We start from the raw sequence: 23,781 nt of genomic DNA on the forward strand, positions 1-23,781 counted from the left end.
TGTGTGACTGTGTGTGTCAGGGGTTGAATGGTGGAAGAGTGCGGGATAGCGTGTGCGCGTAGTGGCGGTGGATGGATTCACACAAAAGGAGCTGCTACACAATATCTTCGTGTGTGTGTGTGTGTGTGTGTGTGAGGTGGGACAAGTATTTTATTTTTTTCTATAAATTCTATGCACTGAATTACATCGTGGAATTCATTTGGACGTTTGAACTGCACAGCATCGACCGGCAGATAATAACTCCATGAACTGTGAGCTATGTTTGTGTGACGAATGTAACACCTTCTCTGCTCCTTTTGCCTAAATATCTATGATTAGACCTCATGACCTAAAAAATGCAAGTGAGTTATTATTGAAAAGGGAATAACTCAGTGTCTAGTATTCAGAAACCACTCCAAAGAAACATTGAGGTTCATCCCGAGCAAGCGTTCAGTCAGGGTGAAAAGATTTAAAGTAAAACCTAAGCCTCGTATTGTGCTTTGGGCGTCAAGCGTCCTCGGAACGTCATTTTCACTCCCCTTCTGTTGCCGCCCGTCAGCCAGTGAAGAAATGCTGTCCTCGCCTGAGGGATTGGATTGGGGGGATGAGGTACGGGGGATGGACTGCGAATGGAGCTGTAATATATGCATGAAATTCAGCGGGTGTCAGTTGTGCCTCAGCCCTGACGACTCTCTGAATCCTCGCGCGTTAACCCAGGCAAGTGAGCACGGTAATTTGTCAGTCCGTGTACAGCAAGGTATTGCCTTCATTACTGTCGCATGTTTTTTTTGTTTTTTTTATCATTTATCTTTTTTTTTTTTTTTTTTTTTACTGTTGGTATGCGATACGGTGAATCTTTAGCTTTTTTTTTTTTTTTCAGAGCAATCAAGCTAACCAGACAGTGAAATCCTTCAGTCACGAGATCGTGCAGCAGCGTCATGACAGTCCCAAACCCTGCACTGCACCAGCACTCAGCCACGAAGGTCACCTTGCCCCTTTGGAAAACAAATAACCGTTGACTCTTTACAATCGAAGCATAATTAAAAGAACTAGGATGAGGAATCAGTAATGCAGCATTTCATCAAGTCTTACTCCTACCAAGAACAATGTCTGATGATATTCTCGCCGCACATCCTCACAAGGGATCTAGTCCCATTACACCCATCGAGTCTCATTATTTTATTTTTGACAGAATCGGAAGGTTTATTGTTACATGATCGACCAGGTTCAACATTAAGGACATCTCGGTGCTGCCAGTTTCAATTCCAGTGAAAAGGTAAACATGCCATCTTACTCTATTAAAGGGGATCAGCTGGCTCTGATCTGCTTCATTTATGTGGTAATTTCCTTCCTGAATGTCTCGACCACGGTCCAGACAGACTGAAGCGAGCAGGGGACACAAACCTTCCTTCTCAAAGCAATAGCTGGAGGTTGATTCCTTCCCGAATCATGGATGGTGTTCCGTACTGGCCTCAGCTTATCCAATCCTTGGCAGAGAGATGCTATACTAGATCTGGCGCATCTTACTTAGCCACTCCCTCCACATTCTAAAGTTTGGTCATGTGATGAAGACTGCACTTCTGGTTTGCTTATTTACATACTAATTATGGTGATGATGTGCAGTGTAAGTAAAGGTTGGCAGCGGTAACAGCTTAGTCTGTCAAGAGTTATCCAAACAATATACACAGAAGTCCCGGGATCAACTGCCACCTTGATCTTTCACTCTTAACTGATGACATGGACGCTATGAGGCCTGATGGAGATCCAATTCTCTCGCAATAAGCACTGGAATAATGTTGCTGTCTATCAAAGCACTAAACATTAATCTTGATTTTTTAACAAGAGATTAAAACCAACGTAAATAACAAAAAAAAAAAAAAATCATCCCAGTCGGAAAGTTTTATAGCACTGTGATCTGCAACTTTGATCCTTATTATCGGCAGCGCGTCAGACAGCGGCTTATGATTTGGTTATTGCGGCGAAGTATCTCAATTTCCTTCTTAGATGTTCTCGAATCGGTCACCAATGGCGTACTGTCTACATCGCCTCCTGCCTGACTGTTACATACTTAAGACCTCCAACCTATTGAAGCTAAACTGCTACTACCACAACCACCGGCCCAGGCTCTTGTGTTTCCTTCATCAGGTGCCCTCCAAGACACCTTCCTGTACCTGCTGCAACACCAAGATTACCTGGCCATTTTGGTGTGTTTCAAAGGTAAATTCGAGTATGTTTTACCAAGACTACTCTGCAATTAAAAAGTCTCTTATTAATAACTAAAATAAATGAGGCATAATCCTGTCACGATAATTTTCCTCTCCACACACACACACACACACACACACACACACACACATATACACACAGGCAGAGCACCAAAGCAAGGCAGTGAAAATATGATGGTGGTTTACGCTCCAACTACGTAGATGAGGAAAAAAATTGATGAAGCATTAGATACACAAGTCCTCGCGGTATATACTAACATATTCATAAATTTTCACTCGACGTGTTTAATGGTGGACTGAAACACAAACGGATTATGTGTTTAATCCCCTTTCCCCCCATTCCTTCCCTCAGCTCTACACATTTGCTCTAATTACGTAAACACACGATGGTCTTTTGTACTCTGCTTCCCTTTGGCATCAGGAGAGCACGGCCGCAGCTTGTACTGTCGCTTGCATCTAAAACTAACACTTTTTATCCGGCTGGCCTTGCACTCAACACCGCTACAAATACAGGAGTGGGCGCGATGGGACTACAGGTTGCTGGTTGTAAGGATTCAAAGCTCGACATTAACTTCATTATACGGTGGCGAGCAGGGTCCAGATATGAGCAATATTTAGCAAAAAATTATACGGCTGTTGATTATAGAATGTGAGGTAATTAATGTGCACGTTTAATTCAGACAATTAAGATACCTAATTTTCTTCCGTAATAATATCCTCCATGAAATTATCCCCGCACCGTCATTTCCGCGTTAATCACAAACAAATAGCGCGGCACACACACACACACACACACACACACACACACACACACACACACACACACACACACACACACACACACACACACACACAGGCTTTGATGTTATGACGAGGCCCTTTCAGTTATTGAGGAGAGGAGAAGGAGAAGGAGAAGGAGGATAAGGAGGAAGAAGAGGAGAAGGAAAACAACGAGGATGCCAGGATGGAAGATGAAGATGAGGAGGAGAACGGACAATGACATCGACGACAATATGTTGGATGAGAATGACGAGGAAGAGAATGAGGACGAGGAGAAGGGCAATTAAATTAAAGACAGGGTGGATGGAGCACTTTTCCCGACCCTCTTCCAGGTCAGCGGGGGAACTGCGAGGGCGTATCGAATTCCGCTCCGTGAGGGAATGATTTCTTTGTCTGTGTGTGTGTGTGTGTGTGTGTGTGTGTGTGTGTGTGTGTGTGTGTGTGTGTGTGTGTGTGTGTGTGTGTGTGTGTGTGTGTGTGTGTGTGTGTGTGTGTGTGTTATGAAATCTTTTTGTTCATTTCTCTTAGTTTAATTAATTTTTCCATAAGAGAATAACAAAGAAGGAAAAGTAAATAAAGAAGGAAAAAGTAAAGACAAACCTGAGTGAAAATAAACAAGCGGAGGAAGGGCATGTCGATTGTAAATTTATCTTTTGCTGGCGTAAGGAGGGAGTGTGCGCCGGCTTGGTATACGAGGGGATAGAGGTGGAGGAAGGTGGTAGGGGTGATGGAAGAGTAGGGGAGTAGCTGCCAGACAATAAATAGTTGTTGGGGAAGCAGCAGTGGTGACGACAGAAGTACACCCGGATATGCAAAGTGTTGTTACACTGTCCGGTATATTCCGTTCAGCATCCTACATTAAGGTAAATACTACACCATAACTTACTATTACAAAAGGTTATTACTGCGGTTGCTTTATTTGAATTATAAGGTAGAAATATGCCACTTCCGCGTGTCGGTAATGTGTTCGTGATGGATCACTCACTTTTTTTAGCATTTCGTTTTTGTTGTTCACAGAGCGATTAAATATAAAAAATATCCTGTGATCAATAGGGAAACACTAATGTATGGCAAATTAATGTAAAAAAAATTCGTAGCACAAAGAATAACTTGTCTATAGAAAAATAAGTCTGAAAGTTACAACAGTCCCTGCTTGAAGGTGACGTCATGAAGTGCGATGTTCACCTGAGAAGACATAAGACGGTGTCACTATATATTTTACTCTTGTAATAGTCTTGCCGTTATTTAATTGTATATTATTAATTAATCAATTTTAACCAGTAAGGATTGATAAATGTCTGTTTGGCAACTCATTCATGGGCGCTGATTGACAGTCAACTGGACTTTCATAACCATATTTCTTCAGAAAATTTGAGTAAATATGTTCTGATTACAGCACAGTATAATACGTTGTAGTACCATATAATAACACACACACACACACACACACACACACACACACACACACACACACACACACACACAGACACACACACGCACTACAACAAGCGGTAAATGCCTCTGTAGCTGATAGTTGCTAGAGGTCGCCATGGGGGAAAATCTTTTGACAACTGAGACAACACTTCATAAGCCCGATGGTACATGCGCAATGGCAGTAATAGCACTGGCTCTGGACGCACTGGTGAAGTTGTTGGTTTTTAAGTATCATAATGTGTGTGTGTGTGTGTGTGTGTGTGTGTGTGTGTGTGTGTGTGTGTGTGTGTGTGTGTGTGTGTGTGTGTGTGTGATAATAATAATAACAATAATAAACGGTTTATTATTCAGACAAACTGAAAATGTACAGAGGGGGTGAAAATACTTAACTAAAGCTAAGTCTAATCTAGAAGCGAATTACTATTGATTGATGGCTCGCACCATGGTGGGAATCGCGCTGAGTCTGTATCGGTCCGAGCGCGGCGCCTTTAGGGGCGTTATCTTGTTGTGGTGTCTGGTAGCACGGCCAAGGATGACCCTGCACGCCCTTTTCTGCACACTTTCCAGCTGTAGCTGTTGAGTGTGTGTGTGTGAGGGAGGAGGACCACGTTGGGGAGGCGTACATGAGTTTGGGGAGGATGAAGGTGAGGTACACCCCCCTTAACTCGTCTGTCGGCATCTCCAGCGACCTGAGTCTGCGCAGCATGTACAGCCTGTAGGTAGCGGATCTTACGGTGCTGGCGACATGCTGCTTCCAGTTGTGTGTGTGTGTGTGTGTGTGTGTGTGTGTGTGTGTGTGTGTGTGTGTGTGTGTGTGTGTGAAGAGGGCGTGTTCACAAGGGATCTCAAGCTGGAAAGGAAGGTGTAGACTGCATTCTTAATTTATTCTTCGTGACGTTCGGAATCTACAGACCTATGTTGATTCACCAGATCAATATAGCCATACAATGAAATCTAATGAAACTACTATAAAACTTACTGCTTCAAAATAATGCAAGGAAATTTTATTTTTTTTTTCAATATTCTCTTTTGGTTTAGGTGGGATTTGTATTAGTTTTTTGCATTTCTTTAGATTCAGCGTCTTAAGGAGATAACATTGTTTGTTGTATCCCTTCTACCAAAGGGAGTCCTCCACGGCAAAATAGTGATTGTCTTCGTTTTCCACCAAAAGGAGCCCTCCACAGTAAAAATATGTTTGTGAGTCTTCGTACTGAGCTCCTTACAGTACGTTGCTCCGCAGCGTACTGTAAGGAGCTCAGTCGCTTCCTCCTCCTCACAAGAGATTTTTTTTTTAATCTTATTATTTTCTTACTCGATTTTAGTGTTGTCTGAAGATAGGAGTCCTGTGTTTCCCAAAAATTCACGGAGAATAAACTTAGAATTGTTCTATTATTCTTTCTCTGCACTTTCCTTTCCAACGATATATGTAAAGAGAGAGAGAGAGAGAGAGAGAGAGAGAGAGAGAGAGAGAGAGAGAGAGAGAGAGAGAGAGAGAGAGAGAGAGAGAGAGAGAGAGATACAGATAGATAGATAAGTATAGATAGATAAGTATAGATAGATAAGTATAGATAGATAGATCGATAAATAGATATATAGATAAATAGATAGAGAAATATAGATATACTCTTCATATATATATATATATATATATATATATATATATATATATATATATATATATATATATATATATATATATATATATATATATATATATATATATATATATATATATATAAGCTAAAACGCAGATGAAATGAGGATAATGATGAACGAGTTGCATCTGCAGGAATGAAAAATAATGCATGCCATTATATTTTCCATAAGAAAATATTGAAGAGGTTATGTCTAATGCAAGAAAAGGAACCAGTATAACGATGGTAAAAGTTCCTATCACTGTGAACATAAAACTAAATTCCAATGACTAAAGACTACCGGTACTGGGCTTATACCTTGAGAGAGAAAGCCCGCTGGGAGCAGGGAAGTAAAATATGTAAAGTCTTGGAGAGTAAAAGACGAACTCTCATGAATTCAGTCCACAAGTTTTGAACAAAGACTTGCACCCAATGGACGAAGTGAATGGAAATTAAGGTTAAAAATGGAAGCTAAAGTTAGACTATAAGATAACCAAAGCCAGAATTGTAAGTAGTTGTGAGGACTACTGAAAACACGCCACGTACAGTTAAAGAATGAATACACTGGCAAATACAAGTAACAAGAGAGACTGACACAGGAACACGAGTAACAAATGTTCCTTATAAACTAGCAAGATTGAAGGAAGCAACATCCACTACCACCGCATTACAATACCGTGTACAGGCGTCGCCAACCACGCATGTTTGATGAACTGTTCAAGACAATAAAAAAAAAATATATATATATAAAAAACGTAACTGGAGATTGTATTACCTTGCTCAGTGTTAAATGCCACCAAAGCTAATTTGGGGGAGTAAGTCATCCGTGTCAAAGGTATTGCCATCAATATCACCATCATCATCATCATCATCATCATCACCATCATCATCATCATCATCATCATCATCATAACACAATGAGTCTCATTCGATTATGACTTAATAATGATAATAATAATAACAATAATAATAATAATAATAATAATAATAATAATAATAATAGTAATAATAATAATAATGATAATAATAATAATGATAATAATAATAATAATAATAATAATAATAATAATAATAATAATAATAATAATAATAGTGAAGGTGCTGGAAACGAAGCACACAGCTGCACAAGGTCCCTCATGTCACTGGTTACTGAGCACATTTTACAACATTTAATGGATTCACAGTTTCTCCAGCTACTTATGAGCATATCGTCCTTTGCAAAGCTTCCCTTAACTCTGAATTTTGTAAAGTAGAAGAGATGAGAAGAATTTACCTCTAGATATTATGTTCTATTTGCTGACTGAAGCTGTTCATGACGTGCATCTGTTCTAACAAAAATTTTAATTCATATTGTTCTTGGAAATGAAATTACAACAAGCTGGAATGGGTCAGCTGTTTGGTATACCAAATATTCTTTGATAAATTTATCTTCAATATCACAATGGTATTTGGGCAGCCTCGACCCCGGCAGTCACTGACATTTTATTTTCTCTCCCTCATCTTTATTATATCGTAACTCTCTCTCTCTCTCTCTCTCTCTCTCTCTCTCTCTCTCTCTCTCTCTCTCTCTCTCTCTCTCTCTCTCTCTCTCTCTCTCTCTCTATCAGTCAACCAACCAATCTATCAATATTTTTATCTAGGATTCTTTCTCTCTCTATCTGTCTATCTATTTACTGTGTCTGTATCTATCGGTCTATCCTTAAGTCTCTGTCTTTTCTTACCCCGTGTAGGTAGATATATTTGTTTAGCTGTCATGATTTATACTAACATGAGATACTTTTGATAAGGTCTAAAAGCATACATGAACACAATTAATTCCCACAGCCTCGCCCGATACAGGCGTTGCTGGATGATGAAGGTTTTTACCATTGCTACGAGGCCCATTCTTTAACTTGACCTTATTTATGTACCTAAATAACAAAATAAATACATAAACGTGTGCAATTTCTAGTGAGGAGTCCGCTTGGTAAGGTGCGGCACGTGTCATTCTCACGGGAGACACGTAGACATGAGGCGCAGAAAACTAATCCAGGAAGACAAACTTCTGGCGTCCGTGAGAAACAAGCTCCAACAGCAGCAGTGTTCGCACCCAGCACACCAAGGCATCGGGAGGCCAGCCAGAATCGCCCGTAAATTTACCGGATTCGTAACAACTTTTAACTCGAAACTCGCGGACAAGAATGAAAGAAAAATGTTAGGGTGAGAGGCAGCTGGCTGTGTCTCTTCTTGTTTGGGCCTCTTGCACACCTAGGAAAAAAAGATGAAAAAAATAAATAAATAAAATAAAATAATAATAATAATAATAATAATAATAATAATAATAATAATAATAATAATAATATATATATATATATATATATATATATATATATATATATATATATATATATATATATATATATATATATATATATATATATATATATATACGTACACTCAAAATTCTGTTTTCACCAACGCGTGGGTTGGGCGAGCTAGGTTTATTTTCCAACGCTTAGCCAACATTTCCTTCCTAAGTGTTAACATAACTCGTAAGTCTAACTCTTCAACGTTTCAATAAAACCTTATGGAGGCAATTTATTGTTTTCATTCTCACATGACATCGTTATTCGAAAACTGCGTATGAAATCAATTTACGTAAATCGATGATAGGTAACTGAAGGAAAACATTTTCTGAATCTATCCCTCTCCATTCCTAGTCTGGTGTTGTTGTTGCATATTCTCAGGCAACTCCTCGGACAAGATGTAACCATAAATACTACCCGAGATGGCGGGCCCTTCACTTGTCCGCTGAGGTGTGCAGCATGAGCGGAAGCGTTCTTAAAGCTGTCCAGGGGAGATAAACATGATACACTTGATATTGCTGCCTTGTAAAACCGATGTAAAAGCCGATGCCTCCACCACTGTTATTACTACAGCAGTGTGTGTGTGTGTGTGTGTGTGTGTGTGTGTGTGTGTGTGTGTGTGTGTGTGTGTGTGTGTGTGTGTGTGTGTGTGTGTGCCTCTTCACTTGCTATACCGGTTTTTTCCCCTCTTGTGTTACACAATAAAGACTCAGACTGTATAACTGAAAGTCCTCGTATCCGCGTGAGATTCAACGCCGAAAAAGAATAAAAAATTGAGCAACTTTCTGTGGATAATGGCCTTGCCACGTGCTGGATCTACGTCACACTGTCTGGTGTTTGGTGTGAGTTACACAACTAAATCACCCCAACTGCAATTAAAAGACACGCAGCTGGTACACCGCGCGGCTCACGCAGCTTTACTACATGCAGGAGGACGATAATTCCGTATTTCACAAATCAAGAATGATTTACTGTTACCAGATTGCATGGGGAAAACAATCTTCAATGTGTGGATGCTACAAAAGATTATCAGCCAAAGCGTTGCTTAAAAGAAAAAAAATTATCCCAAAAACATTAAGATTGCAAAGCAATTAGGAGCTTGCTGACACGAGGGTCACGTAGGTCACGACTCTATGGACACTGGTGTGTTCGATTCTCAACGGTAAGAAAACAACTAATTTGATGTCAAATAAACTTTAATATTCAGAGTTTAGTTTCATTTTCTTAAATTTTACGCGCATGGAAAGGCAACACACAGAAAGACAGGCTGCGCATGAAGCACCGGATGGGGGAGTGCGTGGCTGCTGTCAGGTTGGTGTCACCCCTGACTTGCAGGTGTGCGGATGCCATCTCTTTCTGCCACTATGAACCACGATTCAATGTCCGACGTGCAACCGATAAAGTTCCAGTGCATGTATTCACCAGGGAATCGAAATACCACTTTTCTGTGTATCATTGTTTCAAGTCAGCAAATCCCTAGAATGTCTAGTTATAAGATATTTAACGCTGGCAAAGTTATCGCTGAGAACGAACCGGCTTGTTGCTACAAGAGCTCGTCTTTTTGCTCATGTTACAGAAGTTGCTGCTACGCCACTGAATCTTTAAACTGATGAACATAAGATGTTCCACAATGTCAAATTACATGAATGATCATATGTAAGGAACTAAAATTATTCAGATGTAACGCTAATTTTTTTTTTTTTTTTCTGATGGAACGCCTACAAGGCGGCAATCAGCCAAGAAGACAGGTCGGCGTAAAGTGATGGTGGCTATTTTTTTTTTTTTTTCACATCTTGAATACACACTTCATAGTGAAACAGCTAACAAACAATATAACCAATAGGTAAGTTTTTTCTTTCTTTTTTTTTTTTTAAGCCTGACATCAAATTGTATTAAACAATAGGTCAGACTTGCTTCAGTGTTGTGTACCGAGAGTCGACCAGGGTTCAGCATTGCCAAGCAGGGACATCGCTCGCACCGAAGCGTCGCGCGACAAAATTAATGAAGAGCGGTATGTGCCTTCATGGTCTAAACGCGTCTGTGTCTGCAATGAGATATTTTTAGATGACTGAAATATGACAGTATGAATTACAAAAGAAAGTCAGAGTGTTTTTAAAGGCAAGTTTATGCCCTAACACTACACAGTACTGTACAGCACAACAGTCTAGGAAATCCCACCATCTCATCTGTTAGGGCTTCCAACAAGGAAGCCACCGAGTACGAAGCGTTCATTCCCAACAAGGGTTTCGCTAACCATTAGTCGGAAAACCTGAGTGTCTACGGTTCCTTCACTTATAGAGCACAACAAGTGTCTCATCGCTTACATTACAAGTGGCCATCTTAGCAGAGCAATACATGCCAGCGAGGACTGATGTTATTTAGTGGCGAAGCGACAGGTTTGCAAGGCAGCACGTCACCCACAGAGAAGCAAGTCCCCGCAACAAATTGCGACCATAAATCCAAGAGAAACTCTCCTTCCTCAGTGGGCAAGGTGCTTGGAACACAGCGACACGTGGACGCTGTGCCCCAGGGAGGCTGTTGTCGGAGTCACAGCACGACCAGATAATAATGTTCAACAATTATTTTCCTATTCCACTGGCAGAAAGAATAAAAACAATCTGAAAGTATAATAAAATAAAGTCTTAAATACCTAAAAAGTACCGAGGAAAAATGCTCTTTTCTGGATTTTCTCCTACGGAATTCAATTATCTTACCTGACACTGGGCTTACTGGTTAATTATATCAGATAGCAACAGCACTGGCAAGAACGTAAAACGCCTATTTTAATAAAGACTTGCAGAACATTTTATAACACCTGCCGCTGACATTGCCTAAGTCTACGTTCTACATCAAAGGTGCCTAACCCAATCATTAATAGTCAGCTTTCTGGTTAGCCGTGAGGGGAATATCAAAAAAAAGAAAATGCCTCCCATAAACTCGCCGTCACCAGATAACCTAAATAATTTAACGGACTATCAAGCAAAAATCAACGAACCAACTGATCTGAAAATCCGGCCAGGTATTCGAAAAAGTAAGAGAAACAGTAACTACGACCGATATATTTTAAAGACTCTTCTGAAAAAAAATGTTGCAAAAATGTCACAGCTCGAAAAGAAAAATTACCCATCCTTCGTTTTTGTCACCAACACAAGACCAAGATTTTTTCCCCTTACTTTTCATTATCAGGGTAATGACAAAGCATGAATCTTGGTCACATGTTCCCACCTGCGCACCACACTCCCGGCCGCTATCCTCATTTCCTCCCTTCCTGTCTCATCTCTTCCCACTTTTCCTTCTCATATAATCCACCTCATTTTTAAGGCTCCAGCTTTCGTTTCTGAGACTTTACGGTCAGCCGCCCTTCATCCCTCACACGCGGTCGCCTTGGATGAAAGATTCGGATAAAAAGAGGCGACGCTAAGACCAAAACCCTGTTGAGGCAAACTGGCTCCGCTCCCTCGGGCTTACGTGTCGCACCACTCCTCTTTTTGTCACTCGCTAGCAGCGGGTGGAGTACGGCAGGAGAGTGGCCAGGTTCGAAAACCCCAAAGTTGGTGCGACGAGAATTTCATCACCGGCCACTCATGATTCTTTTCTTCGTTTTCTTACACGACAGCTGGAAACAAAACGTAAGGTGAAGAACGCATACTGATAACTATATACATATGTGTCCGTAGAGTTCATCCTGCAAGCTTTATCGTACCTTTCTCGTGTGCATGCTCGATTCTCTCTTTAAATCCGTTTCTAAAGTACCTTGGAAACACTAACATGCTACCACGTGAGAGTGTAACAAAATCCTTCACTACGCAATTTATTTTATAACAATGTATTCAAAACTGGAATCTTTTAATCCTTCCGAGGTGAACGATTGTGGGAACGTGAGGAAGAATGCGTTGGTTTGTGTGTGGTGAAGAAGAGTAGGGGTGTTTCCATGCTACACACAAGCAGTCATTTTACGCATTTGAATTCATAAATCAAGCTTACTGAAGGTGGTTTTGTTCGCTGTGTAAGGCTGCGACCCACAACCTTGGTGAAAGGAAGAAATTAAGAATGGGAGTCGGAGATTTTGAGCTTCATGCGTACTCACAACTTCCGGCGTCTTCCTGACGCTCATCTTATCATCCGCATACTTTCAAATACACCTGAATAACGAAAAAAAAAAAAATCACTGATGCCATGGTCAAATGAGCATAATAATGGGTAATCTGCATGAAATTTCCTACAACATACAATAATTTACATTGTTCTAGCATTCTTCTGCCGCACGGTAATGTTTCACTCAGAGTCGTATACATTTACATGTCACTGAACTTTGCTTAATCCTTTCAGGAGCTGCAACTGATGAAATATCGAAGTTCATGTTATTAGCAGACTGCACCGTCTGTAATCAGACTTTTGAAGGAAAAATTAACATTTCTTGTATTGAATGTACGAAGGTTAACTGACTTTCCGGCGACCTTTGATCTGTATTTTAAGCAGAAACGTTCTCGCGTGATGTTCGTATACCTGCATACCAGAGACACAAACTCTCGAGAGCGAGGCCTCACTCTAAACACTTGGAATACTTCAGAGAGTGCTGGTGTGCACGTTCGCAATAAATTGTCTGATAGTCACTGTCACTTTTTCTACATGTAGAGCAGCTGAAATATCTCAGTTCGCTACGTGAACTGCACTGAATGCAACAAAAGAACGAGACAAAACAGGACGCGTGCACACACTTGCGTGTCGTTCAGGGGGAGTCATGCACGTGATGTCAAGATGAGAAATGGTTCAAGAGGGCTGTGCCGCCTCCCACGCCCTCAAGGCCACAACCTGCCATCGCTACCACCACAATCCCTAACGTATCTCCGGGTGTGTCTGGTACAGCTGCTTTAGACATTGCGAATAATTATGATACTGTTACCTATTCTTCGAGATCTTCATATTTAGATGTCGTGTTAGGAGCAAACCAGTCATCCTTCTCACGAGTTAGGAAATCAATACACTTCCTGCTCAGCCCGGGTAACTAACACGTGCAGAAAGTAGAAACAATGAATACATATTTTTGGGGTTGATGAAATGTCCTTCTTGCATGAACGGTTACCACAGCAGCCTTGGTGTCTCCTGCTGCCTGCAACGACCCAACACAGCAATCGAACTTGATTTCCTATCATAGTGCACTGCAACGTAACCACCGGACAACCTAGGCTTTTCTTTCATATTTGGTCCTTCGCACTAAAACCTTCCATACTGTGGCTTCCATGACGCACACTCCCGCACGGGGCAAAGTAGGAACCTCGAGAAAATTATGGAAATCTCAACAGAAAGCAGGAATGACGCAAATATGGCCGCCAAGCTGTGCTCACGATCCTGCCTCCCACACACGCGAGCACGGCTGACTCACTGCCTCTCCATTAGCGAGTGATTTATGCAGGAAGGTGGGGACGAGGGCGGCAAAGGTTGTCAAAACGCTTTCTTCACGCTGTTACCACCAGCCCACGCCCTGACGCCTCGCAACACCTCCGCGGATACAAAGCACGTCAGCTAACTATTGGTAAAACGCTGAGCTTCACCTTGTCGTGACACTCATCATCTTGGCCTACAAGACTTTGAGTAGCACAAGCGGCTCTCATCCTCAGAAAGGACCACCTGCATCAATTCCGATATCATTTCATGGGGCAAAGTCTTCTACCTGTCCATACAATATCCCACGCAGAACACCCGACTGGATTCCACCCACGGCGTTAAGATTTATAAACCCGCGTGCCAACCACTATACCTGATGCTGATGGCGCCACAGTAGCAAGGGAAGATGGAAATAGCCATTCGCGTTCTTTAAGTATGTACGTACGTAAGAGTTTGTGCAGTTAAATCATTTGTAGTAATTTTCATCTTAACATGATTATGTGCCAAACATTATAACGAAAGAAACTGAAATAACCACAATAACAACAACAATATAATAGCAGTAGTAGTAGTAGTAGTAGTAGTAGTAGTAGTAGTAGTAGTAGTAGTAGTAGTAGTAGTAGTAGTAGTAATACTGCTACTACTACTACTACTACTACTACTACTACTACTACTAATAATAATAATAATAATAATAATAATAATAATAATAATAATAATAATAATCTAGGCTTTGATCTCGGTTACAAACGTTTTAACGCAATATTACTTGCATTCACTCCAGTACAGAATTTCCTCTAATTTAATATGCTTTTAGGTGCAAAACAACACCGAAACGCATTAAAGTTGATTACGAAATAGGTGAGCGTGTACACGGCCCCCCGGCGGCACACCCCGACGTTGAGGCAGACTGGCGATTCAACATGGCGAAGCTGCTGGCGACACTTCTACCGCCGTCTGACGCAGTGGTGTCGTGCAGGCATTACTTCCTTTGTGGCGCGGTGAGGTGAAGACAAGGAAGGGACTTGGCATAAAAGATAGTGAGGAGGTTGGTCCTCAGCAAACAAAATAACCTGAAAGATACCCCTTCTATTATTAAAGGGAGGTGTCCGTAATGAACACTCTCTGCTTGGAGCATATCCAGGCACTGTGTGTGTGTGTGTGTGTGTGTGTGTGTGTGTGTGTGTGTGTGTGTGTGTGTGTGTGTGTGTGTGTGTGTGTGTGTGTAGACAGAATTGCACATCTGTTGCTAAAGGAGATTCTTATACAGGTAGTCAACTTCAAAAGAGGGAATGCCTTTCAGAGATGGATGTATAACTGGTAACATAAGAAAAGCTGCTGACTGCACACAAAGGCAAGACGGGACATGGTACAATGGAGAGACAGGTCTTAAATGATGTTGATGATGATGTTTATGATGATGATGATGATGATGATGATGATGATGATGGTGATGATGATGATGATGGCACGAGGGTGGTAGTGAAAGGTTGGCGCCCATCAGGTGACACTTGGCAACGGGCGTCATCCACTCAGATATACTCGTACACGTATATTTTTGGGGAGATATGAGAGGCAATATTTATCACATCAACCTCCTCCTCAGTTTTCTCTTAAAATCTTTCATACTGACACGCGTCGAAAATTTGCATCCCATTAATACAGAAAGAAGACAAGAGACACGGATGTCCAGCCGACTCCTTTCTGGGTTGAGATTGTCTGTACGTGTTGCCGTTCAAGTGTTACATACGACAAGAAAACCTAACGAAGGCACTTATGATAGAAATACGAAAAAAAAAAAAAGTTTATTGTGCCGGTGACTGTGTAGCGAAAATAGACAAAAATCTGAATTCTTAACTCTCTCTCTCTCTCTCTCTCTCTCTCTCTCTCTCTCTCTCTCTCTCTCTCTCTCTCTCTCTCTCTCTCTCTCTCTCTCTCTCTCTCTCTCTCTCTCTCTCTAATCTTTTTCGTCGACACCCATTAACTTCTCTATGATCGGCATTACTGAAATAAAAACGTATTTTCCACTGAGCCGTGCACCCTCATCGGAGACAAGGGCGCCGTTTCCACTGCAGACGTCATACAAAACTATGATTAATGTTTCGTTAATGTTGCTGGTCACGTAACTTAGTAATTAATTTTTGCCTAAAATTATTTATTGGGTATGGTAAAAACATACACAATGAGCATAGCCGTGTCGAGGATACTACCAGAAACTTTTTCCAGGTAATAATTATTGTTCCTCCTTGCTACACGTCCACCTGGCATTATTGGCTTTCATTCTCTATCAAACTATTTACATAATGTGCGAGGTGAAAGTTGTTATATAAAGTTTGAGCAATATATTTTTTAAAACTCCGCGTGCGCTGGTGTACGTATTTCCACATCTTTCCACGAGCCTTATCACACCTACATACACACTCGTGCACCGCCACCACTCACCTGCTCGTCCCTCACCTCAACACACATTTGTGACTCGTAACCTTAAAAAAGCGCCGGACGACAGTTACATTTTTGACTTTTTTTTTTTTTTTCAGGATCTGGACCGTACATTTCTTTCACGTTAGAAATACGACGCCATAAATTTGGTTGTCAAGTGTTATTTATGGAAGCTCAGCTGTCCGTGTGTCCTGGATGGTCGCTGGGCTCACAGGGCCAGGTGTTACTAATGACATGCAATATCGTACGCACAACCCCCTCACTGCTACGGTACTAAAAAATATCTTCAGAAATAACGAGGCGCCTCAACCAATCCATTCTTTGCACGCTGTACGAGTATTAGTAAGGCTATGAGTTCTGAGCATGTTATGGTAATAAACATTGCCTAACAGTGCTTAACAAATGTCGCCGTGACCGAATCCGAGCAACTCATCATTTACAGAATATAATCTGCAAGACTTCGAGTTCATATTTAGCGCCAAAGATATGAATCTCTAAGATGTACTTCCAGGAGGAAAGGGAAGTGCTGCCGCCTCTCTTCGGCCCACTTCCCCCGCCCCTCAGTGTGTAAATGCTTGGCCGAGCTCATCTTTGATCAGTCTGTAGTAAGTTGTCGTGATGCAGTGCTTCAAGAAAACAGCCTACACAGGGCTATTTAACTTTCACTACGTATGACTGAAAAAAAAAAAAAATAGTTGTTTGTTCTTCACATCTTTAAGATTCACATACTACCTGCCTTACTTTCTGAATAAGTCGTAAGTTTGGAGCGAAAATTACTTGAAGTGGTTTCTCCTTGAAGCGCATGGTATACACTCTGCTGCAGCTGAGGAGACGAGAATTAGTATAATCAGAAAACCAGCAAAACCCAGAGGATAAGCAGCCTCCTTCAGACTCCAACGTGATCAAGTGAAAGCTGCAAGGAATTAAGGGGACGTCTCGCAAAAACACTGCCTGGCCGGGACATCCCTTTCTTCCACAATGAGGCAGCAGACGTGTGGGTGAGCCCTCACTGCAAAGATCTAGACGGACAGAAAAGGTAAGAGGATGGAGTGGTTCACGAAGGCAAAGTGTGTGTGTGTGTGTGTGTGTGTGTGTGTGTGTGTGTGTGTGTGTGTGTGTGTGTGTGTGTGTGTGTGTGTGTGTGTGTGTGTGTGTGTGTGTGTGTGTGTGTGTGTGTGTGTGTGTGTGTGTGTGTGTGTGTGTGTGTGTGTGTGTGTGTGTGTGTGTGTGTGTGTGTGTGTGTGTGTGTTCATGCAATATCACGTCCAGCAGCAGTACGCGGCTGGACCGTGAAGAGGACGCTAAAATGCTGCCTTCCACACCATCAAGAATACTCAACATTATCGAAAAGAAAAAACAGCATCCTTAACTATGCTTGCTGTTGGGAGAATTCTTGGGAGTCCAACGCGAGAGAGGAGGCGGAGGCAGTGCCAAGAAAAGCGAGACGGCAATTGCAGCCTTTCAGGGTTTTACAGAAGGTTTTAAAAGCCTATGTGCACTGAGCCAGCACGTTTGTCTTGGCAGTTCATGCAAAAACAAGTCTACAAAGCATGTTTCCCCCGCAAAGATAACAACAGACTTGACGGGAGCCGCCCATGCCAGGCCGTGAGCCGCCAGTGAACAACAAACCACAACAATTACGAGCATAAACTAGACATACATATGTTGGTGGCTCGAGCGTCCTCATTATGTATGCCACGTATAATTAACTTCCGCAAGATTTCAACACTAATCAAGGAGACAACAGAGCGGTAACTTCACGCAAACAACCCGCGACTAACTTCTCTGAATCCTTAGGAACCAGAGCTTAAAATCATAACTGAAAAATCTTGGAGGAAGAAAAAAAAATCACGCCTCTGGCGAAGAGATTTTCTGTGAAATCCTGTTTCATTATGCAGTCATGGCTACTACTGTCGTCGTTAGGCGTGGGTGGATTATAATTGCATAACAGTAGCCACCTACACTCAGCGGTTCAGGCACTATACTACACTATGACTGTCACCATGAAAGAGTCTGTGTGCCACGAGGCCAGCAGCGACCAGAGCCAAGAACCAGAAACAATATAATGATTGATTCATTGATGCATTGCAGTCACAAGACATCACAGGATAAAAATATAAGCGAAAGTTAAAATAAGAGATAAAAAAATGAAATTATATAAAAGTAATGATGCCTCGTTCTATGATCAAATCAGTTGCTCTCAACTCACTATGAACACGGAGTCTTTATTCTGATTTTTATTTCAGTCAGTCACGGCAGAAAATATGCAGTACTTGCCACATTCTAGAGTCAACTAGCTTCCCTCGAATCAATGTATCTAGCGTGAAAATTAAGTGTTTGTGGTAACTTCCATTTCCATCTGACACGACGGACAGACATCCCTTGCTGCCTCTATTCCTGCAACATTGAGGGACGGCATGAGGGTAAGTGCTGGTCTTGGCTGGGGAGAGCAACTTATAACTATACAAGTCTGAGTGAGGTGAGCTGTCAGTCGTCAACCGAGAGGGAAAACAGAGTTCCTTAAAGAATTCACAAATGCACCTTCAGGCAGCTTGGGTTGGTTGCTGTAATCTTCACTGATGCAGCGAGTAACCACCAACACGTCGAGCTACAGTGAGCAACTCTCCTCCGCACCAGACACAGCCACACACCATCAACTTAATTACCTGCCACTATCAGCACGTTTTGTAATGCTTTACTCAAATGCTTTAGGCTTTACAGGCTTTTACAAATTACCTAAAGTACTTAACGCAGATCGCCAACATTTTGCACCCACACAAAAATTCTATAAACCTTTTGCAAAACATTTCCCCAGATAGTCTAAATCCCTTTTACCAATGAGTGTTACGCTATGCTAAACACTTATTCAATGGTAAAAAGCAAATTCCTGAATACTCCGCGCATGACAAAAAGAAATTACATGACGCTAAATTTTACGAATAATATTTTTGTTCGTGAAGTGAAAGGAACCACAAGAGCGAAAGACGTTTTGGTGAACCCAAGTCCCTATCACACCTAAGTCCCACCTGCTACTGGCCCATCAAGCACTAATTACAGTGCAAGGTTGTGGTCTTTACTCAGTCTTCACAGAAAGCTTAATTAAAGTCGTGTCTGTCCACAAAATTTCAGTCTTCCCTTCACCATTAACACCTCAATTACCGTCACCAGCATTACTTTTAAAAATACTGTGATGTTTAGTATACTTAATAAAAAAAATAAAAAAAAAGACGTTTAGTTAAATACATGAATCTTCTTGGACGTGAAAACTGAACCTCAAGCAAAGGTGGCAAAAACAACCTAAAGCTTTACTACCACCAAAAAAAAAAGGGAAAAAAAATCACGTTTCCAAGTATTAAAGGGGGAAAACTTAGGCGAGGGATCTTCACTCCCCAGACCCTATTCTGCGGGACACGCCCCTGAATTACGTCATTCTCCTAAAGGCAAGGTAGGAGATAGTGTGTCTTGGTCCTTACACTCCACCGTGTTCTTGGCTGGTGAACCCGGAGACACACAGCCCTCCCCTAAAAGGCTCTCTTTCCTGCACCCTCCTCCACTTTGAACTCGGGAATATTAGATTACCTTCTGAGGCAAACTTGATCTTTATTCTATCAGAGCCCGTCTCCTTCTGTCTGTTTGCTTGGAAGTCTCATGTTCATATGCTCATGAAAGCGCATTTGGCCTTTGCTGGGCGTGTCCGTTAACGCATTATCACACAAAAACGCAAAATATGCTAATAAAAGGAGTCATAAATACCACCAATCGCTTTAGTCATACTAACAGTAGCATTCCCGAGAGTTCTGGCCTTCACTTGATAACGGTGTTCGACGGACAAAATATGCAGTGCTTCCAGTGATAACCAGAACGAGGGTCACGATATAACAAGGCCAACATGAGCAGCATTCTCAGGGTCAGTACTCAGGAAAAGACAAAAAATAATAGGTACAAGATTGATAAAGTTAGATTTAAGGAAAAATTGGAAAGGTATTGGCTCTCAAACACAGTAGAGTGGTAGATGAATAGAATCGACTCAGGGATCAGGTTGTTAGCGCCGAGTAACTAGGAAGCTTTAACAGGCTAGATGAATTTATGGATGGGGATGATAGTGGAAATAGGTGGGCAAGCATATTTCATGCAGGAACTGCCACGTGTTGCTCTGACGGCTTCTTGCACTTCCTTTTTTTCTTATGTTATCTTCTGAAATCATTGGCATTTTCTATTCTTGATTTAAAGCGAGTAAACAGAGGATGGCAGGCACACTCCAGGCGCTTAACTAAGGCTTTCACCTCCGATTCCGGGCCCTTTGTGCCGTCTCACCGGGAACACAGGGCCACCGCCACATCTAGGCAGAAGAGGCGTTCATTAGCAGGCCAGCCGTACAAGGATGGATGGACTAAGCTGGTCCAGTGTGTAGTGCAGTGCCACACTCGCATCTATAAAGAGCATGATTCAGGCGATACGTTACATCTTGCAATACCTGACTTTTCAAGACTGATAATATTCTTCATAGATATACAAGTGCACAATACAATTTCGCTCTACCTTTGTATATTGTTAAGACATTCAGGTATCTACTTTTTTAACAGATAGACGAATCTAGCAGCCCTCACACTATCTTCTTTCTTCTTCAAGGGAATCAAATCCATGGAGGCAGCTTGTGGTGCATCACCGACGCCTTATTTCTGGCTCTCCTTTCAGCGCCAAGATGGAGCTCTTAAAGGAAGGCGCCATCGCTGTCCCACACGCTCTGTGCATACTTACAGTGCTTCAAGCTGCCCTGCTCCACAAACCGTAAGCCTCAAGTGTTTTATTATTATTAGTAGTGTTGCTGTTTCTGTTGTTGTTGTTGTTGTTGTTGATGATAATAGTTGTGATGATGATGATGATGATGATGATGATGATGATGCTATGATGCTGTCATTTTCGTTTGTTTTTTTAAATAATAATAATAATAATAATAATAATAATAATAATAATAATAATAATAATAATAATAATAATAATAATAATAACAATAATAATAACAATAATAATAATAATAATAATAATAACAATAATAATAACAATAATAATAATAATAATAATAATAATAACAATATTTATCAGTATTTGTTACTATTGCTGATGTTTCTGATCACATGACAAGGAATTATCACCTAACGTTAAGTAACTCGTGGATTTTTTGCTGTAAGTACTGCAATGTATTTATTTTCTGGCATTTCGATAAATAGTATAAGAATATTTGTACAGAACACATTTGCATCACGTACAATAGACAAAGATGCGTGCAGGTCATCAGCGCCGCAGCAACATTCACTCCCCGGGGAATATGAAGTAACACTACTCCACGGCCTCCCAGTTCAGCACCACAACCTTAAAGCACCTCAGGAAAGTTCAAGGGCAACACGGTGAAGGGGAGCCATGACGTTACATACGATGCCTGTGGCTGAAGGAGCACACCACAGGAAAGCCGTCTGGAGTACGCGAACAGGTTACAGCTCTGAGTATTCCACTGAAAGAATAACTTTGGACGTTCTCACAGGGGGATATTTCAAGATACCAAGGGCAAAAGTGAGCATATCTTTCTGGAACTTTAATTTTCTTTATGTTTTATATATATATATATATATATATATATATATATATATATATATATATATATATATATATATATATATATATATATATATATATATATATATATATATATATATATATATATATATTTTTTTTTTTTTTTTTTTTTTTTTTTTTTTTTTTGCAGGAGTGAAGCTTTTTATTTTTTATTTTTTTATTTTGCAAGTGTTTTGTAGTTCTTAGCAAGCATCTTTTTATGAGAAATTTGAAGGTGGTGATACACGTGGGTACACAAAGCAGGTTAAAACTTATCACATCTAATTAAAGTTTTTGACAATCTTAAAAAGAAAAGCTTTTTTCCAGTTACTCGCACAAGTCTTCCCCGTATACGTCAATAACAGCAGAGGTGACTCAAGGTCCGTGGCACGTGCAGCAGTGAGTTGCAGTAAATCCTGCAATAGAGGATCAGGATATCTCGCTTACACTGAAAAATAAATGACAAAGACAAAATTACTTAGAGCGTCTCTGTTTTCATGTGGAGGTAAATAGACACAGATAATGAAACTTGACGGAAAGATGAATAGACCGAGAGACAAACACATAGACTGAAATAAGGATAGTTTCATTTACTAATTCATGGATAACTTGATCATTTCACTGCTTGACCGATGACACAGTGGCAGATATTTTAATTTTTTTTTTTTTTTTTTTTTTTTTTTTTATGTAGGAAGGATACTGGCCAAGGGCAACAAAAATCTAATAAAAAAAATGCCCACTGAAATGCCAGTCCCTAAAAGGGTCAAAGCAGTGGTCAAAAATTGGTGGATAAGTGTCTTGAAACCTCCCTCTTGAAGGAATTCAAGTCATAGGAAGGTGGAAATACAGAAGCAGGCAAGGAGTTCCAGAGTTTACCAGAGAAAGGGATGAATGATTGAGAATACTGGTTAACTCTTGCGTTAGAGAGGTGGACAGAATAGGAATAGAATTAAACCAGATACAAAGGAAGAAACAAATTGCTGAATATAATACACGTAAAGAGAGGCAGACATAAACAAACGAGAACAGATACGTCAAACCAGAAGACAAAAACACTACACACGGAAAATATTATAATATTCCATAACAGTCAACTTGTTTACGGCAATCATGTCGTACCTTTTTTTTTTTTTTTGACACCGTATTTATTTAATGGAGTCCGACTGGTGATAAAAGTTTCACAACAGTCGCCGAGACACCTAGACAGCGGTGCACACACACACACACACACACACACACACACACACACACACACACACACACACACACACACACACACACAGAGAGAGAGAGAGAGAGAGAGAGAGAGAGAGAGAGAGAGAGAGAGAGAGAGAGAGAGAGAGAGAGAGAGAGAGAGAGAGAAATTTTATATATATATATATATATATATATATATATATATATATATATATATATATATATATATATATATATATATATATATATATATATACATATATATATATATATATATATATCAGGAATAGATTTCCCGAAGCACTCAAGGAAATAGGTTACAGCTTCGCTTCACAGTCTTCACTACGTTTCCTGCACATGCAAATACCTGATTTTTACATGACCTTTCAGAAAAGCCGAAGCAATGGGACATTTTATGCTGGTTTTGACAGGAGACTTCAAAGCGCTGAGCTTAGAATAAAAGATGGAATTATAGATAAGCTTCGAAAACTTTTCTTTCACAACATATCATCTGTGATACGAAAAGCTGATGTATTCAGTTAGTTTATTTATTTATTTGTTGTGACTGTTATGGAGGAAGTAAGTACCAACACTCATCACCCATGCCCTCACCAACCACCACCTGCCATCGCATTTCATTTCTGTCTGTCACCATTCAGCTCTGTCTACCACCCTTCGTCTTCATAAGCGGCCTCACCAGCCATCAACACCAGTGCACGCACACAAACCAGTTCGCTGCTCCGGCTGGCAAAA

The 23,781-nt window shown here is 40.8% G+C and overlaps 1 long non-coding RNA gene across 1 annotated transcript in view; it reads right to left on the bottom strand.

Moving 5' to 3' along the window:
* Positions 1-7,704: 7,704 nt before the first annotated feature.
* LOC135108455 (uncharacterized) overlaps positions 7,705-23,781 on the bottom strand; it is a 52,598-nt gene continuing 36,521 nt past the window's right edge. Inside the window, exon 4 of the long non-coding RNA XR_010272277.1 lies at positions 7,705-8,299. This is a non-coding gene — a long non-coding RNA (uncharacterized LOC135108455). The remainder of the gene's footprint in view (positions 8,300-23,781) is intronic.

This window comes from Scylla paramamosain, chromosome 17 (assembly GCF_035594125.1).
Source record: "Scylla paramamosain isolate STU-SP2022 chromosome 17, ASM3559412v1, whole genome shotgun sequence".
Classification (NCBI taxonomy): domain Eukaryota; kingdom Metazoa; phylum Arthropoda; class Malacostraca; order Decapoda; family Portunidae; genus Scylla; species Scylla paramamosain.